This window comes from Ptychodera flava, chromosome 17 (genome assembly GCF_041260155.1).
Source record: "Ptychodera flava strain L36383 chromosome 17, AS_Pfla_20210202, whole genome shotgun sequence".
Taxonomy (NCBI): Eukaryota; Metazoa; Hemichordata; class Enteropneusta; family Ptychoderidae; genus Ptychodera; species Ptychodera flava.
This window is the reverse complement of record NC_091944.1, coordinates 31,272,632-31,289,334: the sequence shown is the minus strand read 5'-3', so window position 1 is coordinate 31,289,334 and position 16,703 is coordinate 31,272,632. Positions and strand designations below refer to the sequence as shown.

The 16,703-nt window shown below is 36.5% G+C and overlaps 1 pseudogene; it reads left to right on the top strand.

Moving 5' to 3' along the window:
• Positions 1-3,028: 3,028 nt before the first annotated feature.
• LOC139116055 (transmembrane and coiled-coil domains protein 2-like) overlaps positions 3,029-16,703 on the top strand; it is a 74,428-nt pseudogene continuing 60,753 nt past the window's right edge.

Genomic DNA, 16,703 nt, shown 5'->3' with positions numbered 1-16,703 from the left:
GATATTTCCGGACTTATATTTTGTTATAAGAAATGAAAATATGAAATGTGTTCATAGCGGGCATAAATGTTAACATTTTGTTTCATTGGTCTGAACTCTTGATCGGAAAAAGTTGTTTTCATAGCATGGTTTTTACTTCTGGTTACTCGTTTGATCATAGCAGGTGTATTCTGTCTGTTGAGATTCATCTTTGTCTTCGTTGTCATAGATATCAAAGGTCTCTAGTGTCATCCATAAAATACGCAGAGAATAAACTATGTCTACATAGGGTTTATTGTCATCAGCAGTCAGTGGCTTGGAGTAATGCACTCACCACTCACTCATGTCATCAATCCTTATATAGTGTTGTATCAGGCCAACCAATAAAGCTTGGATTATTTATGTGTGTGCATTGAGTCAGATGAAGCCAATAACTAACCCACTACAGACCTGTGACAGGAAGAGAGTTTCATCAGAATGTATCTGCTTGGAGCTTTTTCTGTCACTGCTGTGTGTTGATGCAATTCCCCTTTCACCATCATGGTTTGGCCCAAACCCACTGTTATCAATGGTGATTTCAGACCCATTTACAGGGAATGGGGGTGAACAGGTTAAATAGAAGCACTGATGGTTTACTGTTGAAAGCCAAAATGCTATTATAAAGCTTTTTGATCAGGTGCAAGTAAAGTGTATACATAATTAACACGACCTCGAGAGTGTTCTTAAATATTGTTTCTTTTGACAAGACAATCCCTTGGTGAATGATGAATTACTACTGCAGGTAATGATGAATTACTATACAGTAGTGCAATTAAACAAGTTGAAAAACTGTGAAAAAGTGAATTGAAAGAATTAATCATAGACACTTAAAAAAAAATGAGATCACAAATGCAAATTAATCAAAAGTAGTATTTTGTGACTATATTTGGTCACTACATGTATGTGTTCCCAGCCAGTCCAAGTTGAATCCATACATGTACTGTACCACACGCTACTATTGTGTAGATTGATCCTTATAGTGGTTATGGACTCAAAATTCAAACACACTGGTGCATTCCACTTTCAGCTGACATTTATATTGGTAGTGATATTTCAGACTGTTGTCCTCTACTGGTGTTATATCTGTTTGCACTGACAGAAACTTGTCCACAAAATTATGCAAACGGGGTAGAATTTTAAATTAAGGCAAAAACCATTTGAAAGTTACAAGTAACCCAGCTGAGAGGTTATTTGTGGGTCTTGTTTTTACGTCTTTCATAGTTTGGGTCAGGTTGTGATGTTTCTTTGTGTACCCTGTACATCTACTGCCAAATACATGTTCCTCATGTAATATCGTCTATGAATCAATGTTCAATCCCTGGATTACTTGAGGACAATTGCATGTTTCTATGAATTAAAGATGATCACCTGTCTTGTGTGTAGTCCAACAAGGAAGTACAAGTTGAAGGAGACAGCACACACATCAGTACATAGGATCACAGACAAAGAGACTTGTCTATGATAGGATTCATGTAGGTTTTATTTATCAGGGTAGAGTGTGGGGGTGTGCGAACAATGATACATTGTCGGTATTTCTGTCCAGGACGTGTGGCAGTAAATATGACAGGTATTCGTAAGCTGTTTGAGTTCAATTGTCTTGGTACATTTACGTCATAGCAAAGCAAACTCATTAGAGGACAGCTGAGTTGCTGATATTATTTCTCATTTCATATGTATCAATCTTCCCCAGCCCTTGTTGAAACACCAGTTGAGTGTATAGATACATGTATATATGTTCATGACTCTATTCGTTTCTGTCTCTTTATTATGCTGTGTTCAGTAGCCAATTTACATTATTAAAACTTGTTAAAGTTTGCACTGAACGATTTAATCGATTGCGATAACCTCAAATAGGTTATCACTGCTGTATTGATGCATGTTTTGAGTCATGCATATCTATATTTTAAAAAATCCCCACCCTTCCTCAAAACCCATGACAGTGTCTGAACTGATCAATCAAAGAGCAGTCAGAAGGAGAGCCCCCTACAAAGGAGAATCCAGAATCTGTTTCTAGGGTTTAATCCGTATTTCCACTGAAGACGCTTGTGAAAAGGGAAAGTTCTTACAAAGTGATTTATAGAGGGCGCCAGGCAGTTCCAAGCCGCTGTGAACTACAGGTATATACCGTATATATGAAGGTTTTCTTAAATCTTTTTTCATATTGTTTGTAGATGATAGGTTCTAAAAGTTTTTCTATCAGTTCAGAGAGATTTGACAGACAGAAAGTGTCTGCGGAGAAAACATTTGGAAAATGATTCGTTTATTCCAGTCAATAACGGAAGGTACTCAGTTCATTGAATGAATACTAATCATAGTATTTCCTGATTTCTTGACAAATCTGTGTAAGGTTTAGATAAAAGGTACATTGAATAACATTGTCATGTTGTTTTCCTATGCTTACCTCATTCTGGTGTGTTGTTTATTTGTAGCTTAGCAACATCGACAAAACAAAGCAGAAGTCTGTATCTTTATACTGACATATCTGATAAGTAACTAACTAAACCCTATAAAAACTCTCAATCCATCATGTTAAAATTCACATTGAGATCGCAGTGACACGCAGTCATTGGCTTCTGTGTTTGCTCACAATAAATATTTGAGTTAACACACTTGTCAAACAGAAAACAAAAGGAATTTGTGGTGTGACTGTCTGGAGTCGAGAGGGAAGCTTTCAGGAAAGAAAATGAAGTAGAGACGGCAATAGCATATTATACTGCCTTTGTATATGGAGAGAGGGAACTTTCCGTGATTTACATGTCACCAATTAATTGAATGATTAATCTGATTGAAGCATAACAAGAATTTCAAACAGGTCCTTCAAGTGACATGCTCTTTGGAAGTGAATATTATAATCTGTATCTCTTGAGGTATCAGAGGGCAGGGCACTTTTTCAAATGTGTGGAAGTGTCGTGTCCCACTCCAGCTTAATCAATAACAGCTGACAAACACACCAGGAACTAGATAATTTTAATATAATGCAGACGGATTTAGAATGCCAAGTCAGTGTGACTTTAATCCCGCCTGGTTGCAATATCGACTTTGGTCTAGGGCTCTTTTCTGTGTGAAGTCTTCAAAGTGGATCAGCTGTTACAGCGATCTCAGTCTGAAGGCAAAATGAAGCAGAGATCAAGACGCAAGGGTGAGTGCATGCTCTAGGATTTCATCACTGAACTTCATTCTGGTTCAGGAGAGTAAATATATTTTTTAATTTACGTACATGGCATTTTCATTGTACAGGTTGTTCATATGTTCTGTAACTACCGGTAGTTCCAGAAATAGATTTGTGACCGTGAATACCAGCACTTGTGGCAAGAGGTGCTAATATAAATATTATTATGGTGGTAACTCCCAATCCCATCACACTCAAATTGAAAAGGGTACTAGACCAAGGTCAAGGACTTGGACTTGACATTAATTCCGTGAAGGTCACTAAAACACCTGGCATGCTGTTCTCTGCTCAGTTCATAGGCAGTTCCGGTAGCTGCTTTCAGAAAATGACATGAAATTGAGATACCTGTGCAATAACATATTTCTGGTGTCATATAATGCTTTATTTCATCCAGTCAGTATACATTTGACTTCTATCCATGCAGGCAGGCAGATGTTATGTGTGTACCGAGGGTATGTGTATGATACCCCCACTTGCAGTATGTGTTGGTTTTACTTGGAGACTGCTCTGTGACTTCTTATTTGTCCATGAGAATTTGAACTTTTAATTTTAATTTCTATGATGTGGCCAGACGTACTTGTAATACACCCAGGCATTGATTTATCTGTAGTAGAAGTGTCTTTTTGGAAAATTGGTTTGGATGATACAATAGCAGTGTCAAGGAAGTGAAACTAAGGAAGTAAAACAAATGCGATAATGTGAAAAGCCAAATACAAACACTAAATTTGGAAACCATGCATGAAATTAAAAAGCATTGAAATTAAAAAGGCTGGTAGCTGTAATCTTCTTTCTGAAGTTTGGTAAAACTTGTCTTTTTAGATAGCATCCCTTTTTAGCAAATTAAGTCTGTCGATTCGCTAATTAAAGATTCAGCTAATTTAAACTTTTCCAGTATTTACAATGTACCATGCGAGTGGTGGCCGCCACTCTTTAATTTTTGGTAAGCAATAGAAACTCATTACCATAACAATTGCATTTATTGTAATGAAAATTAGCTGCCACACTACCAGAAAATCCTGGGGAGGACACTGGATGTCTCTTCACCTAAATTAAAAACCTGCTTTATTGCAATGAAAATTCAAAAATGCTAAAAAAGCACATATCTCATTCAATCAAAGTGCTTTACTGGTTGGAATACAAGTTAAGGCCTCACCATCATGGCATATTGTGTCCAAAATACATGATACCATAATGTTGTCATTGACAACTGAATTGACTAAAATTCAGTTGTCGACTATAACATTAGGCATCACGCATATAAACAGGCTGTGTTTATGAGTTGAACCCTGGACATTTTGATTGTGGGAGTAGAGCAAAACAAAATTGAAAAAAGCATTTTACAAACAGAAAAAGAATTAAATATCAAATTTCACAGTGAATTGAGCCTACGTGTACATAGAGTATGAGTAAAATACATCAATCATTTATCATTAATTAATATTATTAATCATGGCCACTACGCGCACACACACACACACACACACATAATACAACATGACTTTTGCCACAAGGAAGAGATCTACTTGATGCAGAATTTTTTTCCTATATAGTCTGTGACCATAATTTCAATAAAGAATTCAAAACTCTTAGGTACTGTGCTGGTCGATTGCATGGTGTTGTAGAAAGCACTCAAAATGACATCTTGTTTTCAGACCTGTCAATGGTACCGGTAGAGCTGGGTACACTGTATAGTATAACCCAGCTGTTTTCCATGACAAGACTGGATACCCTCAATAGGAAGTGTGTCGCAGTTCCACAAAGTGCACTTGTGTGAGAACTTCTGCTTTGAAATTCTGCTAAAAATTTATCACCAAGATCTCAACAATCTGTGTATGCAGTTGTAATTTTTTGAAGTACACTGTACGATAGAGTCACCGACATCAGTTTTATCAATTTTACAAACCCGCCATCTACTCACAATCTTTGATCAAAAGACAGACTTGCAATCATAATCAATGATGGTATGTGAAACCACATCTGCTGCAAAAATAGTGAATTCACCAGCGCTTGATGTTTATCAAGTTTGGTTCTTATCAGAAGTGGAGTCTGACAACTTTCATTTCCTTGTCGTCCATTCCATGGAGGAATGCAACATTTCTGTCAAAGCAGATTTCAAGGTCAAATTAAATCATGGAGACAAAAATTAATTTTGATACCATCAAACATGACCTATCCAAGGTTACACATTTCAGACAAGCAACCCACTAAGCAATCATCTTTTTCATTCCAAGCGATATCATTTATTCCATTCTGTCTTCAAGTGATATCATTTATTCCATTCTGTCTTCAAGTGATATCATATATTCCATTCTGAGTCGCAAATCTGACAAAAGATGCCTTTCGTGCATTTTTAAGAGAAAAAATTCTCAACATATTCAATCTATTGTTTAGAATTGATTGTCAAGTTTTTAATTTCAGTGCAACGTTTAAGGGATAATGCCTTATTATCACTGTACTTTAAACTAGTTTCTAAAACTAGCTTAATTAAATTTACTGTAAAGGTGAAAGGAAATGGGAAATGGAAAAATGTGCCAAGTGATCATGTGCATCTGGTAATGACTGGCTCATTTCCTCTGTACACATGTGACTTGATCAAGTCTAGTCACGTGTACAGGGAGGAAATCATGTTTTCATTCTCTGCTTAAAGGTTCACTTGTCTGATGTTGAACTTGTCTTGTATAGTTCTGCGATGGCAATAATCAGAGTTGTGTACTGTTCCCATTTATATTCACCTGGCTCTAATGATGAGTACTTTTATACATGGATATAAGAGAATATCATCTTGGTCCACTTCTATTCTAGCTTTGCCACATCACACTAGAACGGCAGTGTGTGTTTTGTTGTTGTGTGTTTTCACAGCTGTTTCTGCACAGTGATGATGTGTGCCTGGGTGATCTCTTCTTTGCATCATCAGAGATATCACGGCATAGTGAGTTTGAAACCAAAAGCTTCCAGAATCCAAAATGGAAGAATCTTTTGTTTCAGTATTTCATAATTATTGAATAATTAAATTACTGGTACATGTACATGTATGTTTATATTTCTTTGGACTAAATCACCGGTTAATTAATTAACTACTCAAGTTTTAAAGTATATTTGCAAATTCAAAATTTTTTTATACCAAAATTTAATATACCTGGTATCATAGTTCTTTAAAAAATTCACTTTTTGCAGAACTACCACAGTATTTGCCCATCCTTAAGTGTACTACTTTTGCTCAGGGCTGAGAATTATTCTGAAAATATTTTATGGCAACTTTTATCTATGAGAGAATGCAGAGATATCTTGGGTGCTATTAACTGGTAGAGGGCTGATTGAAAGAGAGTGCGATTAAAATATATACAATTCGCTGTCATTTAGATTGAAAATGTCAAGCTGCAATGACAGGTAATGTCACTGATATATTGACGTACAGTATCATGACTAGAGATTAACCCGTCAGGTTTGCTTGAAGGCAAGCCATTATTGTCCAGTTAAGGGTGATTTAGTCCATGTCACAAGACAGACAGAGTTGATTTCTAGAGTGGATGACTGTGTAAAATGGTGTGCTTTCAAAGATTGCCCAGTGGTTGGATGATCTCCATGGTAACATCACTTCCCTGTGCAGGGTGGGTCAAATAGCCTGGCCTCAGTGCTAATTTTGGTGATCTGTGATCATTGCGTTTTCATTATTTGTTCAGCCTGTCAGGTTTTGAAAAAGTGCTTTTTTTGGAAAGCAGAACAATACCAGTATGAAATAGCTGCAAGCATTTCTATGACATCGCAAGTTTAAATGTAGCTATCTCAGTGAAGTTATAGAAAGATAGAAACTGTGCTTGTTAATTGGCTGAATACATATAAGGAAAAAATGAAGGCATCAAAATTGTCTTTCTTTATGAAATTTCACCGTATAGTATTAACAGAGAAAGAAATAAGTATGATAAAGGATTCAAGACCCAAAGTAGTGCACCATAGCACTGAAGCAAAGCGTTTATGTGTAAGCAATTGTGAGTTTACAGGTACCTTGAAAATAGGGCGTAATTCATCTAACACGGCAATCATTTCATGCTATGAAATTATACATTTCATATCTTATGTATCGTACTGTACATTGTACAGACACTTTTCCAACCTAACATACCTTCTCTACAGTGGAACCACTGAATTCATTTGTCACCAATAACAATGCAGTCTACACGTGTACAGGCTAAGCTGACAATATTGTCTATCCCAGCATGCTTTGGGGTGTAGAACAAGAAGCTGTAGCTGACATTAAAAACAATAATAGTGAAAAAATATCAAAATTATATTTATTTGTATATCCTACTAGCCCTTTGCAAGTAAGGCTGTAGTTACAGAGTTATCTAATACTGGTGAGCATACCAGTAGAAGATGTGATATGTCTAAAAGAGTTATGCTGTATATTGGAGTCAGGAACTCACATTACTGGTATTGTAGAGGTATTGTTACAAGTTCCCCTTTACTGTGAACCCCTCTGTTATCAATATTGTGGTGAGGATAACAAAAAAAATGTTGTACAATGTACAGGTACAGATTTTGTTCATTGTGTTGGTATTTGTGTCATAAATATCTTTTTTTAATTCCAGGAAAGGATATCTTATTGTTTATAACTTGTCGGTTCATTTCAGGGAAAGCTCTATGTGGTTTGCATTCTGGTCCAAGTAATTGTCAGCGCCGAACTCTGTCTATCAAGGTTAACTTTTCAGTTCTTGAACTTGTCGTGTTCAAATGGGTTCCGTTTCAATAACATTGATAGCTATATTCCAACCTATGTGCCATGTTTTGCATACAGTTTTGTCTTTTACATGTTTCAGTAGTAAATTTATGTCCCTTAAAAAACCTAGTGTTAGGTTGTCGTGAAGACTGTACCAGTATGGTTGCCAATGTAACAGGCATGTGTAATCAACAGACAACATATGCATTGCTCAAAATGCAAGCATTTGTTATTGCTCTGCAATATTTTAACAGAGTTTTTGACTATTCTAAGTTGCTGCAATATTTTAATAGATTCTGTGATAAAAAAACCCCAGAAATCTTTACTCAGTTGCATAAGAGTTATAACCTGTCAACTAAAAAATTTCTAGTGATATAGCATTAATTAAATATCTGTTGGAAATTTCGCGGTACTTTTCAAATTTTTTTAATTCAGAAATTCTTAAATGTGTATTTCAATGTCCACCCGATGCCCAACCCTGGGCAAATGATCACAGTGTATCTATGTGTCTGTGATCTGTGACGTAGCTTCTGCCTGTTTGCAATGGAAGTTACAATGAAGGCAAGTTGTGACTTTCTCAGTGATGTACATCCGTTGTCTAGAAATGATCCGTACTTTAGATGCCTTTTAATTTGTGAACACATAGTGTAACACATGTTGGTATGGGGGAAGGTCTTTATTTATGTTGGCTATAAAATTCACAGATCTGAAAATAGTTGTACCAGTTTGATGTGCGGTCTAGCCAGTCTTAGTGCATTGTTATGAGCATTTGATTGGTTCACTCTTACAAAGGGACAGGAAATCCCAGGGCGGCTGTTGAAAGAATTGAACCACATTCAATATCTGTATGTACATGCAGAGGTCACGCACATGGCGCGACTGTGTTACCTTCGTCGTTATGGTTACGTGTGGAGTAAGAATGCAGCGTATGAAGTTATTGAGACTACCATAGAATGACAATTGAGGGTTGTTTCAATGGTAAATGATTACAGTACAGTACACATACTGGTACATTGGCATTCTTTGAGAGTAATTTGCTGCAACGCATTCAAGGTACATGTAGTTACAACCAGCAGAAACGAGTGAAGGAGTTACTGAAAATTCAGACTGCATTCTTTTGAAATGTTCTTGTACCACATGAAACAGTGCTCGGTATACCGGGGTATATGTGGTTTTTTCCGTATGAATTTACAGTTGAAATCACCTCCATTATAAACGTTATAACCTGTTACCTGTTTTTTTTTTCACAACTGGAAACTTGAAACTGTTCTTTTTCGTGGCTACACGATTAAGAATGAAGCTCAGGTGTCACCATTTGAATGTTTTGATGACGAAATTGGATTACTTGCAACCAATCTACCATGACTACAAACATCCTCTTGAAAGCATTAGGGAAAATTGATCGATCAATTTTCCTGATGAAGAAAGTTTTGAAATCTTTTCATTTGTCTTTAAGAATTGATTGTGACTCCCAACTTGCAAGTGCCCTGTATATGGATAACCTCTTTGTATCAAATTTTGGTACAACCTGACATTTTTCGCTTTCAAGTAATTAGTTTTAACCTGCTCTTCCCCAATTTCCAATAAACGGGTCCACAATTCTGATTGATAATAATAGGTTTGGTCCAAACTATGGAGGTGAAAGGGTTAAATTTTCAGTGTGAAACATTTGATACATTTAATTTGCAGAATAAAATATGAATATTCCAGGCTTCTTGAGATTTGTGCGACTCTTTCCACTGGACATATGAGCTCCCAAGTACTTTACAAAATCGTCACCATAATGATCAAAAATTTTCAAGTTATTGATTGTTCAATCAGTCTTGTGCTATGACACAATCTTTAATGGAAATTTAGTGCAAGTTAGTGCAAGAATGTGAAAATTACATGGTTTCAAGTTTGCTTGACATGTCAAATAATATTATGATTGGCATATTTATTTCTTTCCAAAAATATTTTTTGATGTGATTTGCGGTAGGGCTTGAAATAATTTTTCTGTCAAAGTAATGTGTATGAATGCTGGCACTATAAAATACAAATTGCAAACCAGTGACACTGTATTGTTGGCATATCAATAGAATGCAATGGTAAAAACTGCAACATAAAATATCACTGCTTACTGCATACCTTCCAATTTGTATTCTGCAGCTTGCCCATCAATGTAAATGAGGCACTTTCACATTCAGGCAAGATAAGGGATTCCAGTGCTGTACATGACTTGTACACGCAGACAGAATACTTTTTGTGCAAATTTCATGAAGAGCTCTTTACCATTGATGTTCATAGTGAATGGCCGTTTACCCTTTCAAATAGTTATGTCTATAAATAATTTAATAAAAGCATGATTGTTAATGATCTAGGTGAGCTGAATTAATTATCATTCAGCTTTTGCCATATTGTAAGTGATCAGTAAGATAAGGTGTCCTACAGTCGGATGATCAGTGCAGCTATTTTGTGTATGTGTGTCGTACAGGGGGTTTATGTATGCAGACGGGAGTTCATTGATTTCTGTGGTGACATCATTGTGTGCCGTGGTCATTGTCTAGGCAGCTCTCTCATCACCGGACTCACGTTCTCAGACAATTGATTGCGTACCGAAAGAAAGCAAGGGGGGGTTGCAATGACCGACCGCCCTTGAAAAAGAAAAGTGATTCACGTGGGCTCCGACGTGACTGCTGGAGAGACTGTGTGTGTGCGTACCACCTCTGAACAGCGACAGAAATTTTGGCAGGTAAAGGCTGTCACTTTGAATTTTCCGTGTGGCTGTCATTCATGATGAAAGTGAGTGTGATGTTGTGTGTATCAGTAACTCCCATGCATACATGTATACAGCAGCTAATATGCTGTGTGTTGGTAGTGGCTATTTCTGTTTATAATAATTGCTTTTTTTTCAGGGGTTCAAAAATTTGCTTCAAAAATAACATAACAAAAAAGAAAACATTGAGCAAGTAGGTCCTTACAAGGCATATGTGTTGTAAATGGTTAGGGCTTTTCGTTTATATACCGGTACATATTGACGCACTTGTTTTGAATACAACTGCAAGTAGGGTCTGGTGACATGTCGAACTGTCTGTGCATGGGCCTAGTGAAAGGGACAATAATGGTAAGCTGTGGATGAAATTAGCATAACAGAGGGAATTGTCCTTGTGTTGTTGTTAGCCAGCTGGGTGTCAAGACAGTCTGTGTATGTGGGATATTGCAGTCAAGCAAACACTGTACATGAAATGGGGGCTTCAATACAGTAAAGTTATTATGGGTGCTCATGTGCACTTCAAAATGGTACATCACATATTAAGTTGTAACAGGGCAGCTGTACAAGGTGTCAGGGAACGTTTTAACCCTGGGTAACCTCACATCATTCACAGGGGAGAGAGGAGTGGGATTAGCTCTCTCACAGATGATTATATTATGTAATGATTCTGCCATCTGATACTTGACTGAATAATCTCAAATGATCACTCTGTCTGCACCATGGATCTAGTTTTTAAATCAGAAATGATATAACTACCGGTATGTCTTGAAATTGAAAAATCATTGAGGGGTACCAATATTGGCAGTGTCATCTTGTCCTATTTTTACTGCTTCAAGAAATTGATAGAGTTTATTTTGTGTTCTACCATATATATTACCGTTGATAGAAAAAATGGTGTTATTATTGTTTTTGGTTAGTCCTAGTTGATGTTGTTCATGTGATATACAATTAATCAGTAGAATTTTATTACCAATGTTGGTAAAATTCATGCGTCTAAAAAGTTCCATGGCCATATCATTTCAATGTACCGAATGTGTGTCGTTGCCTGATGAAGCTGTCTTTCTTTACATGACTGTGGGTGACCATCTTTGATGTGAGAGAGCCATTGGGTTTTACCAGGTTGTACTTTTAGAAGTGTGACATTTTCCTGCCAAGTTTTACTTGCATTGGTATAACAATCTAATTTCATACAGAATCAGCCTAGTTTATAAACCCTACCAGACAAATTTGAACTATCTTTACTTTCCGCACAATATAAACAGAAGTATGGTCTTGTTGTCACTTGGTGTCAGAGAGAGGGGGCGTGACCAAAACTAAACTGCTACAGAAATTATGGAAAGCAAACAAATCTTATTTGAAATTTCAATGTCAGAACAAAAGTTGCTCCTGCACATACCATACACAGTGTATATTGATTATTAAACAGGATTGTTGTATCTATGCGCTGACAGCCTTTGCACAGCAGTCCTATGTGCAGACAGTGTACAGAATAATGGCATTGTCCCATACAGAAGACAAGGCTTTCAAAATGCACAAAAGTTGCATCGCCTTAGACAGATCAATTTTACCCTGGATATTGGCTCATTCACAAAGGTCATCGAGGGCAAATTTTCTTTCTTTTTCACCTGCGATGGCAGTGCAAGCAATACAAGTAGGACGCTGTGCTGTTTGTGCCATAGAAGCCTGTGTACACAGCAACAAGCTATTGATTAACACTTTTACTTCTCAACAATATGAATTGGCATCAGGTAGTGTTTTTTAAAAATAATGACCCTTACAGCTGAGAAACATTTCAATGTTTTCTCAACCCCAAACCCATCCATCTCTTTACAAGACGATGTCAAACAAACTCATTTCAGATAAAGGTTGTCCTAATGTATTGAATTCAGTCCAGTGGTTTCTTTTGTTGTTTTTTTTTGCAAACTACATACACAGTCTGACACGATTTGACATTTTATTATGCCAATTTGATTTGCATATCTATGCTATCATTAAACTTAGTGAATTTTTTGCTGACAATACATAATTATTGTTTTCACAAATAACTTGCCAATCATGATAGTCAAATGAAATGGGCCAGCAATACATACCTACAGTACTTATATTGCTTTATACTATTTTTAATTGTATACAATATTTTATGACATTGTGTTAATATTTGACAGGACAGCATTTCATAACACAGAACAGCCACTGTATCTTTCAATGACTAAAGGTTACCATACAAAAGTCTCAAATTTGAGCAAAATTGGTTTAATATCACACTGAACAGCAATATTTAAATGTGTTTGAAATGGTATGGTAAGCATATGGAGGTTGAATGGAGCCATGTTCATATGGTTGTGTGCTCATGTTTTCCCTGGCCACTGTTTTCTGATGGTTTTTGGCACTTGGCATAATGCGAGTGATAAGATGACAAAATATAGATAGGTCACTTAATGCTTTTTTCGCTACCTTAATATGTGACAGGACAACATCTTGTGACACAGGACAGACACTGTATCTTTCGATGATTAGAGGTTATTTTTCCAAAGTGATGCATTTTCTTTTGTAACATTATGATATTGTTCTAGAAATCCATATATATTTATTGCCCCTAGGACAAAAAACAGGAAATACAAATTCAAAAATAACGCAAGACAATAATGAATTGCCAAAGTGGACAAATCATTTTATAAAACGTTTCACTCATGACATGCATGCCTAATGACCTAAGAGTGTAATGCCAATATTAATAGGGCCTGAGGGGGTCAGAACACAGACATTATCGGCTCATCACTCACTGTTCAGTGGGAAGCTTGAGATGTTTTTGCTACTTGTTCAATAAGAGCAGCAGAAAGAAAAAAATAACCTTGTTTTCTGTTGTGGTGAACGTGCAAGGTACAAATGTGGGTTAAATTTACTTCTCTGTTTGTGTAATTTGAGTTTGTTTTCAGCACTGTAAACGCAATTACGGTACAAATGCTCCTTGGGGACAGATTTGTGGATTTAGTTTTTTACAGTACTTTCCTGATTTACCACTTACAGGCTCATTGTAAAGCTCTTTTTAATGGTAAATAAAATTTGCACCTTCTTAGTTTTTTTGGTATCAAAAATTTAATTTTGCCCCATAGAGTTAAACCAGGGATTTCAAATATCCATATTTTTAAGTTAAGGTAATTTGTTTTCATAGTAGCATTAAAATTTGCAAGTTGACCCCTAATTTTCATTCTTGATTTTGGAAGAGAATAGTTGAATGTTTCCTTGAGGAAAGTTTGAGCAAAAGTTTAAATCTTTCAATTTTGACATGCATACCTTAAGTTAATTGTCATCGATAGGAAAGAAATTCTTCACCCGTAATGTGTGATCACAGTCTCGGAAAATCACACTTTACAGGCTAGAATTTCAAGTTCACATCTGTGCAATGAATTCAGTCCAGAAATATTCAATAAATAAATTATAATATAATAATGTCAGATGTGAGTGTGTGAGATGGCATCGTAAAAGATAGCTGCGGAAGCTTTGAGGGCTAAAGGATTATACTAAACAATACAGTACCTGTACTCTTGATAATTACTTCATTTATTTTTGTTAATAAAACAAACACATTTTCTTTTCTGCCCAAAGTATGCTGAAAATAGTGCCATACTTGTACTATACAAAGTAATAAATTTGTCAACAGAATGCATCATGTACAGCATTCCAAAATCTAGTCCATACAATTCACTAATCAACAATAGGATTGGATATTGCACACATACATGTACAGACTGTGTCGACAAATTGAACACTTGACGTTGATTTGGATATGATTTTTGAAGTAGTACAAGACAGAGAAGAAGCAAAATTGTGGAAGATACTTGTACATCAAAATCTAATGATGCTTTTAAGTGTCTAGGAATTAAATTCCTGCTGCGTAAATCCATGAGAAACGCACCGCTAGCAGCTCCTAAGTGTCTTTACTTCACTTGACTCATGACAAAATCCATCATGTTTGATTGCTTGATGACTGCAGTGTCCGTGACAAACTTACCAGCTGTGTCATCCTAAATTGTGTCCCACTCCCAGAGCACTATGGGATATGTGAAACGTGCATCGTGCAGTCTGATCATGTGTCAGGAAACAATCCCGGGAGAGTGATGCGCATGGCTGATAGTGAAAGAGTGGATGCACAGATGAGTGCATGCATGTATCTGGATATGCATTTTCTAGAAAATACTGATATACATTTGAACATATTCTGAGGTTTTTGCTGCTCAGATCTCCTTATCTTTAGAGAAATACTATATAGTCAGTGTAAATGTTTGTTTTTGAACAGTAAGTCTGAAGATGCAGGTTAAGAAATCAAACGCACCTGATGCCTCATTTAAACATCTTACAAGTCTCTGACAGGGTTGAACCATTTAATACCGTAGGGAAGGGCTTGAGGATTTTGGATTAAACTCTATGACTGTGTACACTTTACAGTAGTAACATGTGTAAATGTGAGAATATACTTGTATTTCAGAAGAAAAAAAATTATGAATGCATGTAATCGAAGGAATGCCTACTCTAGGCCATGTACATATGATTGTTTGTTGGTTCTTTTCCTCCACAAACTTCCCAGTACCAAATGGTTCATTCCTTACCAAAGTATAAAATACTGTATTGTGACCAAGAGTTTCCGTTTACAGACGTTGTGTTTTGATCAAGTCTGTACATGTGAATTCTCAGCAACTCAATACGTTTCCTACTTGCACAGGTATTATTTAGCCAGATGGGGTGAAAGCAGGTCACACATGTATTGATTTCGTCTTTGTTGTTGTTCACCTTGAGACAATCCTTTGAACTGAGCAATAAGAAATGTTGGAAGTTTTCCAAGCCTTTGTGGTCAAGGTAATGTATGTTGATAAACCAGACTAACGGTACCTCTCATCATTATTGCTAGTTTTCTAGAAATTCTTGGCGAAAACCAAAATCTATCCCAGTATATAGTTAGCGCCTTCCTACAGTGTACATGTACCTTTCATTGACTGTATATTTGCATACAGTAGATCTGGCTGCTTTGAGGGACAGGTAGGTTATGTTACCATAAATTGTTGTTCACAGCACTAATGTCAGTTCTGCAGTTGTATCCCGTACACAAGTATACATGTACATGAAAGCTGTTTCTCAATTAACATTTAGGGTAGTATACTTGTGCAGGGATTCATCGCTGAAATTTTGCTCCCATATGTATACATGTACATTACCGGTAGTATGACTAACCATTACTCCAGTGGTTTTATTTGTTTATTCCATTAGCAAAGTGTCGCAGCCCTTAAAGGGGCAGGTTGCTTATCTCTGAGCAGATTGACTAATCCTTCACAAATTTCAAGGGAGAACAAAGGACTAAAATCACATAAACAATGTCAACAACCATTGATGTGAGAACCAGGGATTGAAGACTGCCCCTTTAATTGGCCCTTGCCACCCAACACTGTGTATAAACATATGCCTGTTTATCATGTGAAGTTCAATCTCAAAAGTTGAGATAAAAAGAAATGTTCATTGACTTACAGTTAGTCTTTGCTTTTTTATTCTATTCGTCTTGTTCAGTTTAAAATTGTTTTGGAAAGCCAGATTAGAAAGCAGTTGTCGGATCTGCACCTGTGAGAGTTTCTTGTTTACAAACAATGTATTTCGTGCATGATATCTAGATGCACCTCATTATTACGTATGGATCCCATATGACCTTTGAGTGCAGTTCCGACAACTGTATCCCATAAGTTATGGATTTATATTGTCTTTGATCAGATTCAGAGCTTTTCAGTTTGGTTTTAATTCCTCTCCAATCTCTGTTTGTTTTACTTGACCAGGTCTATACACAGGCACGTGTCGCCATACAGCGACATATGTACATAACCTCTAATGTATGTATCTGGCAAATTAAAAAGCCAACCTTATAAATCAAGATTGTATGGTTACCAAGGCAACCATCAAACTAAGGGAATGTTATAAACTTGTCAATTTGCATACTTGAGATAATCACCTGAAATCTTTCCACTGTTCCAACCCCCGTCAATAGTCCATCGCCCAGAATGTCTACAGGA